General features: G+C 41.5%; 1 protein-coding gene across 1 annotated transcript in view; it reads right to left on the reverse strand.

Moving 5' to 3' along the window:
* The window catches only part of LOC139422622 (NACHT, LRR and PYD domains-containing protein 12-like), a 163,684-nt gene that overhangs the window by 126,323 nt on the left and 22,246 nt on the right, over positions 1 to 15,115 (reverse strand). The gene's annotated exons all lie outside the window — the stretch shown is intronic.

Consider the following 15,115-nt stretch of genomic DNA (forward strand, 5'->3'; position numbering starts at 1 on the left):
ACACACACACACACACACACACACACTGGACACACACACAAAAACACACACACACACACACACACTGGACACACACACACTGGACAAACACACACACACACTGGACAAACACACACAATGGACTCACAAAAACACACACACACAATGGACAAACACACACACACATACTGGACAAACAAAAACACACACACACACACACACACACACTGGACACACACTGGACACACACACACACGCTGGACACACACTCACACTGGAAAAACACACACACTGGACACACACACAGGCACTGGACACACACACTGAACACACACACACACACACACACACACACACACACACACACACACTGGACAAACACACACACTGGACAAACACACACACGCTAGACACACACACACACACGCACACACACTGAACACACATACACACACTGAACACACACACACACACACACACTGGACACACACACACACTGAACACACACACAATCACACACAATTGGACACACACACACACACACACTGGACAAACACACACTGAACACACACACACACTGGACAAACACACACACACTGGACAAACACACACTGGACAAACACACACACACTGGACAAACACACACACACACACACATACTGGACAAAAACACACACACACACACACACTGGACAAACACACACACACACACACACACACACACAATTGGACACACACACACACACACACTGGACAAACACACACACTGGACAAACACACACTGAACACACACACACTGGACAAACACACACACACTGGACAAACACACACACACTGGACAAACACACACACACAAACACATACTGGACAAAAACACACACACACACACACACTGGACAAACACACACACACACACACACACAAACACACAAACACACACACACACACACACACACTGGACAAACACACAAAAACACACACACACACACACACTGGATAAACACACAAACACACACACACACACACACACACACTGGACAAACAAAAATACACAGCTGGACACAGACACACACACACTGAACACACACACACACGCTAGACACACACACACACACACACTGAACACACACACACTGGACAAACACACACACATTGGACAAACACACACACACGCTAGACACACACACACATATTGGACAAACACACACACACTGGACAAAAACAAACACACACACTGGACAAACACACACACACACACACTGGACAAACAAAAACACACGCACCCACACACACACACACACACACACACTGGACACACACACACACACACACACACTGGACACACACACACACACACACTGGACACACTGGACACACACACTGGACACACACACACTGGACAAACAAACACACACACACAGGACACACACACACTGGACAAACACAAACACACACACACACACACATTGGACACACACACACACACACATGCACGTCTTCCTATAATTGTGAGGACCTTGACCCAGGACCTCTTACAATAACACTGTTAAAATACCAATGTGATAATTTGTTGTCTTTTATGTTGAACAACAAATTGTACAATTATATACAATTATATATATATAATTACACTGGACAAACAAACACACACACAAACAGAGTGGACACACACACACACACACAGGACACACACACACTGGACAAACACACACTGAATGGACAAACACACACACACACACACACACACACACACACACATACAGGACACACACTGGACACACACATTGGACACACACACACACACACATGTAATTGTGAGGATGGATCCTCTGTTTATCATCTTGTTTTATACTGTTTTAGATGGATCCTCTGTTTATCATCTTGTTTTATCCTGTTTTAGATGGATCCTCTGTTTATCATCTTGTTTTATACTGTTTTAGATGGATCCTCTGTTTATCATCTTGTTTTATACTGTTTTAGATGGATCCTCTGTTTATCATCTTGTTTTATAATGTTTTAGATGGATCCTCTGTTAATCATCTTGTTTTATACTGTTTTAGATGGATCCTCTGTTTATCATCTTGGTTTATACTGTTTTAGATGGATCCTCTGTTTATCATCTTGTTTTATACTGTTTTAGATGGATCCTCTGTTTATCATCTTGTTTTATACTGTTTTAGATGGATCCTCTGTTTATCATCTTGTTTTATACTGTTTTAGATGGATCCTCTGTTTATCATCTTGTTTTATACTGTTTTAGATGGATCCTCTGTTTATCATCTTGTTTTATACTGTTTTAGATGGATCCTCTGTTTATCATCTTGTTTTATCCTGTTTTAGATGGATCCTCTGTTTATCGTCTTGTTTTATACTGTTTTAGATGGATCCTCTGTTTATCATCTTGTTTTATACTGTTTTAGATGGATCCTCTGTTTAAACATTTAAACTCTTACAATAACACCGTTAAAATACCAATGTGATAATTTGTTCTGTTTTTTATGTTGAATAACAAATTGTACAATTATATATATATGCTCCATAGCTGTACAAGTAAACAAGGATATATTGTACTTTTCATAATTAAACATAATTGAAACAAGAAAAAGCCTGTTACTTGTGAAAACAGTTTGGTTATTGATTCTTCATTGCCTCTGCCAGTCGCAGGTTGATGTTTGTCATGAATCTTGACCTGGAGGCAGAACTGTGTGATTTCCTCTAGATATGCCAGCTACAAAGTAAAAATTGGATGTGGAAAATAATGTTGTTTTATGGTCTTAATATAAGGGAAGGATTAGCAGTGTGGTTAGGGTTGAGGTTAGGATTCAAATCTGATTTTTTTTTTACTTTGTGCCTGTGCCAACTAGTGACCTCTTTGCTGAACTGCCTCCAGGGCAAGATTCATGACAATAAATGCCAACCTGCCTCCCAGTCATCCCCTCCTTATCTTTACAAGGCTGCAGAACATACAAGCTAGTGATGTGGGGGTTCTCTCATAACCCTCAGTCCCCAGGTGGGTAGATGGCAGGTTGAATAAAGAGAAGCTAGTGATGTGGGGGTTCTCTCATAACCCTCAGTCCCCAGGTGGGTAGATGGCAGGTTGTATAAAGAGAAGCTAGTGATGTGGGGGTTCTCTCATAACCCTCAGTCCCCAGGTGGGTAGATGGCAGGTTGAATAAAGAGAAAACAATAGGTTACATAACAAAATCCATGAATGTATAAAACATTAAGGACACCTTTCTTTCCATGACAGACTGACCAGGTGAATCCAGGTGAAAGCTATGATTCCTTATTTGTCAATTGCAGATGAAAGGGAGGAGAAAGGTGAACTTTTTATGGCTGCAGGGGCAGTATTGAGTAGCTTGGATGAAAAGTTGCCCATTGTAAACAGCCAGCTCCTCAGTCTCAGTTGCTAATATATGCATTATATTAACATCCGAAGATCATCTAAGGTAAATTATTAATTTGATTGCTTTTCTGATTTTCGTGACCGAGCTAACTGTACTTAATGTTTTATCATGCGATCGATAAACTTACACAAACGCTGGGATTGCTTTCGCTGTATAATTTCAAAATCTGACACGACAGGTGGATTAACAAAAGGCTAAGCTGTGTTTTCCTATATTGCACTTGTGATTTCATTAATATAAATATTTATAGTAATATTTATTGTACGTAGCGCTATGCTATTCAGCGGTTGTTGATGACACTTATCCCGATATCGGGATTGCAGCCATAAAAAGTTAATGCAACCGCTGTGTCAGATTTCAAAAAAACTTTACGGAAAAAGCAAACCATGCAATAATCTGAGACGGCGCTCAGATATAAACAACATTTCTCCGCCATGTTGGAGTCAACAGAAATACGAAATTACATCATAAATATTCCCTTACCATTGATGATCTTCATCATAATGCACTCACAGGAATCCTAGTTCCACAATAAATTGTTTGTTTTTTCGATAATGGCCATTAATTATGTACAAGTAGCTACTTTTGCTACACATGTCCAAACGCTTAGCAGGTCCAGGCGAAAACTTCATAAAGTTATATTACTGGTCGACTAAACTTCTCAAACTAAGTAGAGAATCAATCTTCAAGATGTTGTTATCATAAATATTCAATAACGTTCCAACCGGAGAATTCCTTTGTGTCTACAGAAGTAAGGCGATATCATGTGGAATGCGCATGACCAGGAACTGGCTCTCTGCCAGACCACTGACTCAAACACCTCCCATCCAGCCCCACATCACAGTAGAGGCTTCATTCAACGTTCTACAGACTGTTGACATCTAGTGGAAGGTGTAGGCAGTGCAAACAGATCCATATCTTACTGGGATTTGAATAGGCGATGAGTTGAAAATCGACCAGCCTCAGAATACTCACTTCCTGTTTGGATTTTTTCTCAGGTGTTTGCCTGCAATATAGGTTCTGTTATAGTCACAGACATCATTCAAACAGGTTTAGAAACGTCAGAGTGTTTTATATCCAATAGTAATAATAATATGCATATATTAGCATCTGGGACAGAGTAGGAGGCAGTTCACTCTGGGAACGCTATTCATCCAAAGTGAAAATGCTGCCCCCTAGGATTTTTAAGCCTGTAGACAATTGAGACATGGATTGTGTATGTGTGTCATTCAGAGGGTGAATGAGCAAGACAAAAGTTTTAAGTGCCTTTGAATGGGGTATTGTAGTAGGTGCCAGGCGCACTGGTTTGTGTCAAGAACTGCAACACTGCTGGGTTTTTCACGCTCATGTTCGACCACCCAAAGGACGTCCAGCCAACTTGACAACTGTGGGAAGCATTGGAGTCAACATGGGTCATCATCCCTGTTGAACTCAATGTTAGGAATGTGTCCTTAATATCTAGTCCACTCAGTGTTTAACCTATAGGCTACACTGCTCAGTTAGAGTAATATCTAGTCCACTCAATGTATAACATCTAGACTACACTGCTCAGTAAGAGTAATATCTAGTCCACTCAGTGTATAACCTATAGACTACACTGCTCAGTTAGAGTAATATCTAGTCCACTCAGTGTATAACCTGTAGACTACACTGCTCAGTTAGAGTAATATCTAGTCCACTCAGTGTATAACCTATAGGCTACACTGCTCAGTTAGAGTAATATCTAGTCCACTCAGTGTATAACCTATAGACTACACTGCTCAGTTAGAGTAATATCTAGTCCACTCAGTGTATAACCTATAGGCTACACTTCTCAGTTAGAGTAATATCTAGTCCACTCAGTGTATAACCTATAGGCTACACTGCTCAGTTAGAGTAATATCTAGTCCACTCAGTGTATAACCTATAGGCTACACTTCTCAGTTAGAGTAATATCTAGTCCACTCAGTGTATAACCTATAGACTACACTGCTCAGTTAGAGTAATATCTAGTCCACTCAGTGTATAACCTATAGACTACGCTGCTCAGTTAGAGTAATATCTAGTCCACTCAGTGTATAACCTATAGACTACACTTCTCAGTTAGAGTAATATCTAGTCCACTCAGTGTATAACCTATAGGCTACACTTCTCAGTTAGAGTAATATCTAGTCCACTCAGTGTATAACCTATAGGCTACACTTCTCAGTTAGAGTAATATCTAGTCCACTCAGTGTATAACCTATAGACTACACTGCTCAGTTAGAGTAATATCTAGTCCACTCAGTGTATAACCTATAGGCTACACTGCTCAGTTAGAGTAATATCTAGTCCACTCAGTGTATAACCTATAGACTACACTTCTCAGTTAGAGTAATATCTAGTCCACTCAGTGTATAACCTATAGACTACACTGCTCAGTTAGAGTAATATCTAGTCCACTCAGTGTATAACCTATAGACTACACTGCTCAGTTAGAGTAATATCTAGTCCACTCAGTGTATAACCTATAGACTACACTGCTCAGTTAGAGGCCGTCTGTTAATGTGCCTCTTTATCAGCATCATAAAAGCTGATAGTTTTTCAACCACATCAAATATCCATCCAAGTCAAACTGAAATCTTATCAGAAACATGTTGGGCCTTTTACAATGAAGATTGGCCACTAGATTGTTACCAGTTTATATTCATAACTAAAACATCCCCTCATTTTAACATTCTGTCATAAAGAACACATTCTAACATTCTGTCATAAAGAACACATTCTAACATTCTGTTATAAAGAACACATTCTAACATTCTGTCATAAAGAACACATTCTAACATTCTGTCATAAAGAACACATTCTAACATTCTGTCATATAGAACACATTCTAACATTCTGTCATATAGAACACATTCTAACATTCTGTCATAAAGAACACATTCTAACATTCTGTTATAAAGAACACATTCTAACATTCTGTCATAAAGAACACATTCTAACATTCTGTCATAAAGAACACATTCTAACATTCTGTTATAAAGAACACATTCTAACATTCTGTTATAAAGAACACATTCTAACATTCTGTCATAAAGAACACATTCTAACATTCTGTCATAAAGAACACATTCTAACATTCTGTCATAAAGAACACATTCTAACATTCTGTCATAAAGAACACATTCTAACATTCTGTCATAAAGAACACATTCTAACATTCTGTCATAAAGAACACATTCTAACATTCTGTCATAAAGAACACATTCTAACATTCTGTCATAAAGAACACATTCTAACATTCTGTTATAAAGAACACATTCTAACATTCTGTCATAAAGAACACATTCTAACATTCTGTCATAAAGAACACATTCTAACATTCTGTTATAAAGAACACATTCTAACATTCTGTCATAAAGAACACATTCTAACATTCTGTCATAAAGAACACATTCTAACATTCTGTCATAAAGAACACATTCTAACATTCTGTCATAAAGAACACATTCTAACATTCTGTCATAAAGAACACATTCTAACATTCTGTCATAAAGAACACATTCTAACATTCTGTCATAAACAACCTATTCTAACATTCTGTCATAAAGAACACATTCTAACATTATGTCATAAAGAACACATTCTAACATTCTGTCATAAAGAACACATTCTAACATTCTGTCATAAAGAACACATTCTAACATTCTGTTATAAAGAACACATTCTAACATTCTGTCATAAAGAACACATTCTAACATTCTGTCATAAAGAACACATTCTAACATTCTGTCATAAAGAACACATTCTAACATTCTGTCATAAAGAACACATTCTAACATTCTGTCATAAAGAACACATTCTAACATTCTGTCATAAAGAACACATTCTAACATTCTGTCATAAAGAACACATTCTAACATTCTGTCATAAAGAACACATTCTAACATTCTGTCATAAAGAACACATTCTAACATTCTGTCATAAAGAACACATTCTAACATTCTGTCATAAAGAACACATTCTAACATTCTGTCATAAAGAACACATTCTAACATTCTGTCATAAAGAACACATTCTAACATTATGTCATAAAGAACACATTCTAACATTCTGTCATAAAGAAAACATTCTAACATTCTGTCATAAAGAACACATTCTAACATTCTGTCATAAAGAACACATTCTAACATTCTGTCATAAAGAACACATTCTAACATTCTGTCATAAAGAACACATTCTAACATTCTGTCATAAAGAACACATTCTAACATTCTGTCATAAAGAACACATTCTAACATTCTGTCATAAAGAACACATTCTAACATTCTGTCATAAAGAACACATTCTAACATTCTGTCATAAAGAACACATTCTAACATTCTGTCATAAAGAACACATTCTAACATTCTGTCATAAAGAACACATTCTAACATTCTGTCATAAAGAACACATTCTAACATTCTGTCATAAAGAACACATTCTAACATTATGTCATAAAGAACACATTCTAACATTCTGTCATAAAGAACACATTCAAATTAGTAACTAAAATAAAAAAACAGTTTTCCATCTCAAAAGGTGAAATAAAGAAATGACTATAATAAGAGCATATTAAGTGCCAAATAACATTTGTGACAATTTGTGGAAATAGGAAGACAAATGTGAATAACTGTTGTTATCAACAACAGTGATATGTGAGGTGTAAAACTGGAAGCCATTAGGTCTCCCATATTCTCCAGTAAAACATTAACAGACACTATAGTTTTGGTTCTAATACAAGGTATTAAGTGCCGTTACCAATTAAAAGGCACAAAAACCATAACTATTATCTGGGGAAGTGGGTATCAATATCATAACTATTCTCTGGGGAAGTGGGTATCAATACCATAACTATTCTCTGGGGAAGTGGGTATCAATACCATAACTATTCTCTGGGGAAGTGGGTATCAATACCATAACTATTCTCTGGCGAAGTAGGTATCAATACCATAACTATTCTCTGGGGAAGTGGGTATCAATACCATAACTTTTCTCTGGGGAGGTGGGTATCAATACCATAACTATTCTCTGGAGAAGTGGCTATCAATACCATAACTATTCTCTGGCTAAGTGGGTACCCAATACCATAACTATTCTCTGGGGAAGTGGGTATCACCGTCAGGAGAGGTTTCAGAATAATAACTACTGAAATGAAGACAGACGGACCAGATTCTCCCTTTAAAGTGGGACTAGAGGAAGAGAAGTTTAATAAAGTCATAGAGGTGCTGAAAGATGAGCTCCAGCATTCTACTAATTTGGCTCCATTATGGGAACAATGTATCGAACTGGATCAAACTGGTCTTCATTTCCCTGCTGACGGAACATTCCAATCAAATAAAGAACTCGGAGATGTTGTTGTGGTCTGGGACAATAAATAACATTAAGCTGGCACACACCAATAAACAATATTTTGTGTGGAGGTGCTGACTAACGATGAATAAACTATAAACTATCAAAATAAATAGAGTTCCACACTCCATATATAAACTCCATGTATAAACTCCATATATAAACTCCATATATAAACTCCATATATAAACTCCGTATATAAACTCCATATATAAACTCCCAGTAATTTATTGGGTTTTTACCAACGTTTCAGCATCACTGTGTCTTCTTCAGGGTGATGTCATGAATACTTGAACCAGGTTATGTAGACAAACAGTGCAAGTAGTTCAACCAATGACAATAGTGAGGGGTGTGTCATAATTGCTAAACCAATGACAATAGAGAGGGGTGTGTCATAATTATTAAGTTAATTAAAATGAATTAGTGAAACTGTTAAAAAACAATAGTTTATGGCGTATTAAATATAGTAGGTCATATTATATATATCCCCCTCTCCTATTGTTACATTCACTAGTTAATGGTGTATTAAATATAGTAGGCCATATTATATATATCCCCCTCTCCTATTGTTACATTCACTAGTTTATGGTGTATTAAATATAGTAGGCTATATTATATATATCCCCCTCTCCTATTGTTACATTCACTAGTTTATGGTGTATTAAATATAGTAGGCTATATTATATATATCCCCCTCTCCTATTGTTAAATTCACTCAAACAACTTGGTATAATCAAATCAAATCAAATCAAATTTATTTATATAGCCCTTCGTACATCAGCTGATATCTCAAAGTGCAGTACAGAAACCCAGCCTAAAACCCCAAACAGCAAGCAATGCAGGTGTAGAAGCACGGTGGCTAGGAAAAACTCCCTAGAAAGGCCAAAACCTAGGAAGAAACCTAGAGAGGAACCAGGCTATGTGGGGTGGCCAGTCCTCTGCTGGCTGTGCTGGGTGGAAATTATAAGAGAACATGGCCAAGATGTTCAAATGTTCATAAATGACCAGCATGGTCGAATAATAATAAGGCAGAATAGTTGAAACTGGAGCAGCAGCACGGTCAGGTGGACTGGGGACAGCAAGGAGTCATCATGTCAGGTATTCCTGGGGCATGGTCCTAGGGCTCAGGTCCTCCGAGAGAGAGAAAGAAAGAGAGAATTAGAGAGAGCATATGTGGGATGGCCAGTCCTCTTCTGGCTGTGCCGGGTGGAGATTATAACAGAACATGGACAAGATGTTCAAATGTTCATAAATGACCAGCATGGTCGAATAATAATAAGGCAGAACAGTTGAAACTGGAGCAGCAGCACAGCCAGGTGGACTGGGGACAACAAGGAGTCATCATGTCAGGTAGTCCTGGGGCATGGTCCTAGGGCTCAGGTCCTCCGAGAGAGAGAAAGAGAGAAAGAGAGAATTAGAGAACGCACACTTATAAGTCATTGCCACAGTGCTGCTGCTTGGAGCTAGGGTTGGGTTGGGTTAGGGATGGGTTAGGGTTAGGGTAGGGTAGGGTAGGGTTGGGTTGGGTTAGTGTTGGGTTGGGTTAGGGTTGGGTTAGGTTGGGTTAGGGTTCAGGTTTGGGTTGGGTTAGGGTTAGGTTAGGGTTAGGGTTAGGGTTGGGTTGGGTTGGGTTAGGGTTGGGGTGGGGTTGGGGTTTGGTTGGGTTAGGGTTGGTTTAAGGTTGGGTTAGGGTTGGGTTGGGTTAGGGTTGGGTTAGCGTTGGTTTAGGGTTGGGTTGGGTTAGCGTTGGTTTAGGGTTGGGTTAGGGTAAGTGTTGGGTTAGGGTTTGGTTGGGTTAGGGTTGGTTTAGGGTCGGGTTAGGGTAAGTGTTGGGTTAGGGTTGGGTTAGAGTTGGTTTAGGGTTGGGTTAGTGTAAGTGTTGGGTTAGGGTTGGGTTAGGGTAAGTGTTGGGTTAGGGTTGGTTTAGGGTTAGGGTTAGGTTTTGAATTTGAGTAGGGTTAAAAAGAGACTGATTTGTCTTGTGATGCACAGGTCTATTGTTGTGTTCCCCTCCAATCTGAATAAATTATATTGTTAAAATACACTAGACTGACTCCTAAAAACCTTAACAAACGTAAGTAGGTTCATATTGCTTCTAAAAATGATAGTCTGAGTGGTTATCTAGGACCATGAAGGGACTAAGATGTTAAAATATACAAGGGGTCAAGGGATAGATGCTTTATTAGTACATAAACCAACACAGTTAAAAGCCCATATATCTATAAAAGTGCTATAAGATCAAGTGCTGAGTTGTTAAAACAAATTGAAATACATAAAAACAAAAGGAATAAAACTATTATAAATAAGCATCTGTTAAATATAATAAAAACCACACAAACTTTATTTATTGTTTTTTGTTTCATGGTGCCTCCTTCTTCCAACTCCTTGAGAACCCTGTAAACAAGTGCTATGCCCTTCAATTGATCCTATCTTACCAGTTAAAAACGCTCATTCAGACCGCTAGGTGTAATTGATCCTATCGTACCAATTAAAAACGCTCATTCAGACCGCTAGGTGTAATTGATCCTATCGTACCAGTTAAAAACGCTCATTCAGACCGCTAGGTGTAATTGATCCTATCTTACCAGTTAAAAACGCTCATTCAGACCGCTAGGTGTAATTGATCCTATCGTACCAGTTAAAAACGCTCATTCAGACCGCTAGGTGTAATTGATCCTATCTTACCAGTTAAAACACTCATTCAGACCGCTAGGTGTAATTGATCCTATCGTACCAGTTAAAAACGCTCATTCAGACCGCTAGGTGTAATTGATCCTATCGTACCAGTTAAAAACGCTCATTCAGACCGCTAGGTGTAATTGATCCTATCGTACCAGTTAAAAACGCTCATTCAGACCGCTAGGTGTAATTGATCCATCTTACCAGTTAAAAACGCTCATTCAGACCGCTAGGTGTAATTGTTTGTAGGTCTCTTATCCACCTACGTTCCACTGCTTTTCACCGCCCACTGGTCCACCCAGAACACGACTGTAATCCTGATATATTGAGGTAAGTGATGGGGTGATCCTGGAAATGAGTCACTAGTTCTGTGTGTAAATGGGCCCGTTTCCCCAATGTAGTGTTTTTTGCAAAATGTGCTAGTGATTATATATATGACATTTGGAGTGTAGAGTGAAATGGAGTCTAAAACTGGAGTGGAGGTCTTGCTGTATGAGTTTGAAATGAATTTTCTTGGTCTGAAGTGAGCCGTGTAGGGTGTGGGTGGTTGTGGGGACTTGGTACTGTATTTAGCTTATGTGAGAATGTAGTAACTAGGGGGATGGGGATTGTTTGCTGCTCGGAAGGGGAATGAGAGGAGGAAAGAAGATTGTGGTTCCGAGGGGGGTCAATTTCCAAATCTGTTCTTCTAGGAGGGGTAAGGTTAGGGGTAGGGTTATGATTAGGATTAGTGGTGGGGTTAGGGTTAGTGGTGGGGCTAGGGTTAGCGATGGGGTTAAGGGTGGGGTTATGGTTAGGGTTAGAGTTAGGATTAGGGTTAGCGGTGGGGTTAGGGGTGGGGTTAGGGGTTAGGGGTGGGGTTAAGGTTAGCGGTGGGGTTAGGGGTGGGGTTATTGTTAGGGTTAGAGTTAGGGTTAGTGGTGGCGTTAGGGTTAGCGGTGGGGTTAGTGGTGGGGTTAGGGTTAGTGGTGGGGTTAGGGTTAGTGGTGGGGTTAGGGTTAGCGGTTGGGTTAGGGGTGGGGTTATTGTTAGGGTTAGAGTTAGGGTTAGTGGTGGCGTTAGGGTTAGCGGTGGGGTTAGGGGTGGGGTTAGGGGTTAGGGGTGGGGTTAAGGTTAGCGGTGGGGTTAGGGGTGGGGTTATTGTTAGGGTTAGAGTTAGGGTTAGTGGTGGCGTTAGGGTTAGCGGTGGGGTTAGTGGTGGGGTTAGGGTTAGTGGTGGGGTTAGGGTTAGCGGTGGGGTTAGGGGTGGGGTTATTGTTAGGGTTAGAGTTAGGGTTAGTGGTGGCGTTAGGGTTAGCGGTGGGGTTAGTGGTGGGGTTAGGGTTAGTGGTGGGGTTAGGGTTAGCAGTGGGGTTAGGGGTGGGGTTATTGTTAGGGTTAGAGTTAGGGTTAGTGGTGGCGTTAGGGTTAGTGGTGGGGTTAGGGGTGGGGTTATGGTTAGGGTTAGAGTTAGGGTTAGTGGTGGCGTTAGGGTTAGTGGTGGGGTTAGGGTTAGCGGTGGGGTTAGTGGTGGGGTTAGTGGTGGGGTTAGGGTTAGCGGTGGGGTTAGTGGTGGGGTTAGTGGTGGGGTTAGGGTTAGCGGTGGGGTTAGTGGTGGGGTTAGGGTTAGCGGTGGGGTTAGTGGTGGGGTTAGTGGTGGGGTTAGGGTTAGCGGTGGGGTTAGAGGTGGGGTTAGGGTTAGTGGTGGGGTTAGAGGTGGGGTTAGGGGTGGGGTTAAGGTTAGGGTTAGCGGTGGGGTTAGTGGTGGCGTTAGGGTTAGCGGTGGGGTTAGGGCTGGGGTTATGGTTAGCGGTGGGGTTAGGGGTGGGGTTAGGGTTAGCGGTGGGGTTAGGGGTGGGGTTAGGGTTAGCGGTGGGGTTAGGGGCGGGGTTAAGGTTAGGGTTAGTGGTGGGGTTAGTGGTGGCGTTAGGGTTAGCGGTGGGGTTAGGGGTGGGGTTAGGGTTAGGGGTGGGGTTAAGGTTAGGGTTAGTGGTGGGGTTAGTGGTGGCGTTAGGGTTAGCGGTGGGGTTAGGGGTGGGGTTAGGGGTGGGGTTATGGTTAGGGTTAGAGTTAGGGTTAGTGGTGGCGTTAGGGTTAGTGGTGGGGTTAGGGGTGGGGTTATGGTTAGGGTTAGAGTTAGGGTTAGTGGTGGCGTTAGGGTTAGTGGTGGGGTTAGGGTTAGCGGTGGGGTTAGTGGTGGGGTTAGTGGTGGGGTTAGGGTTAGCGGTGGGGTTAGTGGTGGGGTTAGGGTTAGCGGTGGGGTTAGTGGTGGGGTTAGTGGTGGGGTTAGGGTTAGTGGTGGGGTTAGAGGTGGGGTTAGGGTTAGTGTTGGGGTTAGAGGTGGGGTTAGGGGTGGGGTTAAGGTTAGGGTTAGCGGTGGGGTTAGTGGTGGCGTTAGGGTTAGCGGTGGGGTTAGGGGTGGTGTTATGGTTAGCGGTGGGGTTAGGGGTGGGGTTAGGGTTAGCGGTGGGGTTAGGGGTGGGGTTAGGGTTAGCGGTGGGGTTAGGGGTGGGGTTAAGGTTAGGGTTAGTGGTGGGGTTAGTGGTGGCGTTAGGGTTAGCGGTGGGGTTAGGGATGGGGTTAGGGTTAGTGGTGGGGTTAGGGGTAGGGTTATGGTTAGGGTTAGAGTTAGGGTTAGTGGTGGCGTTAGGGTTAGTGGTGGGGTTAGGGGTGGGGTTATGGTTGGGGTTAGAGTTAGGGTTAGTGGTGGCGTTAGGGTTAGTGGTGGGGTTAGGGGTGGGGTTAAGGTTAGGGTTAGTGGTGGGGTTAGGGTTAGTGGTGGGGTTAGGAGTGGGGTTAAGGTTAGGGTTAGTGGTGGGGTTAGGGTTAGCGGTGGGGTTAGCGGTGGGGTTAGGGGTGGGGTTAAGGTTAGGGTTAGCGGTGGGGTTAGTGGTGGGGTTAGGGTTAGCGGTGGGGTTAGCGGTGGGGTTAGCGGTGGGGTTAGGGGTGGGGTTAGGGTTAGCGGTGGGGTTAGCGGTGGGGTTAGGGGTGGGGTTAGGGTTAGCGGTGGGGTTAGCGGTGGGGTTAGCGGTGGGGTTAGGGGTGGGGTTAGGGTTAGCGGTGGGGTTAGGGGTGTGGTTAAGGTTATGGTTAGGGTTAGCGGTGGGGTTAGGGTTAGGGTTCGGGTTAGCGGTGGGGTTAGGGTTAGGGTTAAGGTTAGGGTTAAGGTTAGGGTTAGGGTTAAGGTTAGGGTTAAGGTTAGGGTTAAGGTTAGGGTTAGGGTTAGGGTTAGGGGTTAGGGTTAGGGGTTAGGGTTAGGGTAAGGGTTAAGGTTAGGGTTGTGGTCAGGGTTGAAATCAGGGGAATGGGAGGATTTGGAAATGTCTCCGGAACCTCTATAATGAAGGTTGGGGTCCAAAAGAGTGATTGACAGACTTGTGTTATGTGAGTGTGTAGGTTGAATGGGAGAGAGGGCCCCCAAGGTGCTGTATTTTATGGTTCTGAGATATCGTTTAGAGTGACTTCTCTGTCTGAGTGCATGAAATTATGTTTGAATTGCTTTTCCCAGGTCCTGTTTGCAGGAGGAAATCCTATGAAACCGTTTAACTATGCCTCTAAATGTATATTTGGGGTATTTGATGTATATATTTGATGTTCTATATATATATATATATATATATATAAATATATATATATATATATAGTTATTGATTTTATGTTGCCTCTGTCAGGTTGATGTTAAGGGAATTTTTATCAATAATGACTAATTATGTATACAT

The sequence above is a fragment of the Oncorhynchus clarkii genome, chromosome 12, assembly GCF_045791955.1.
Source record: "Oncorhynchus clarkii lewisi isolate Uvic-CL-2024 chromosome 12, UVic_Ocla_1.0, whole genome shotgun sequence".
In the NCBI taxonomy this organism is placed as follows: Eukaryota; Metazoa; Chordata; class Actinopteri; order Salmoniformes; family Salmonidae; genus Oncorhynchus; species Oncorhynchus clarkii.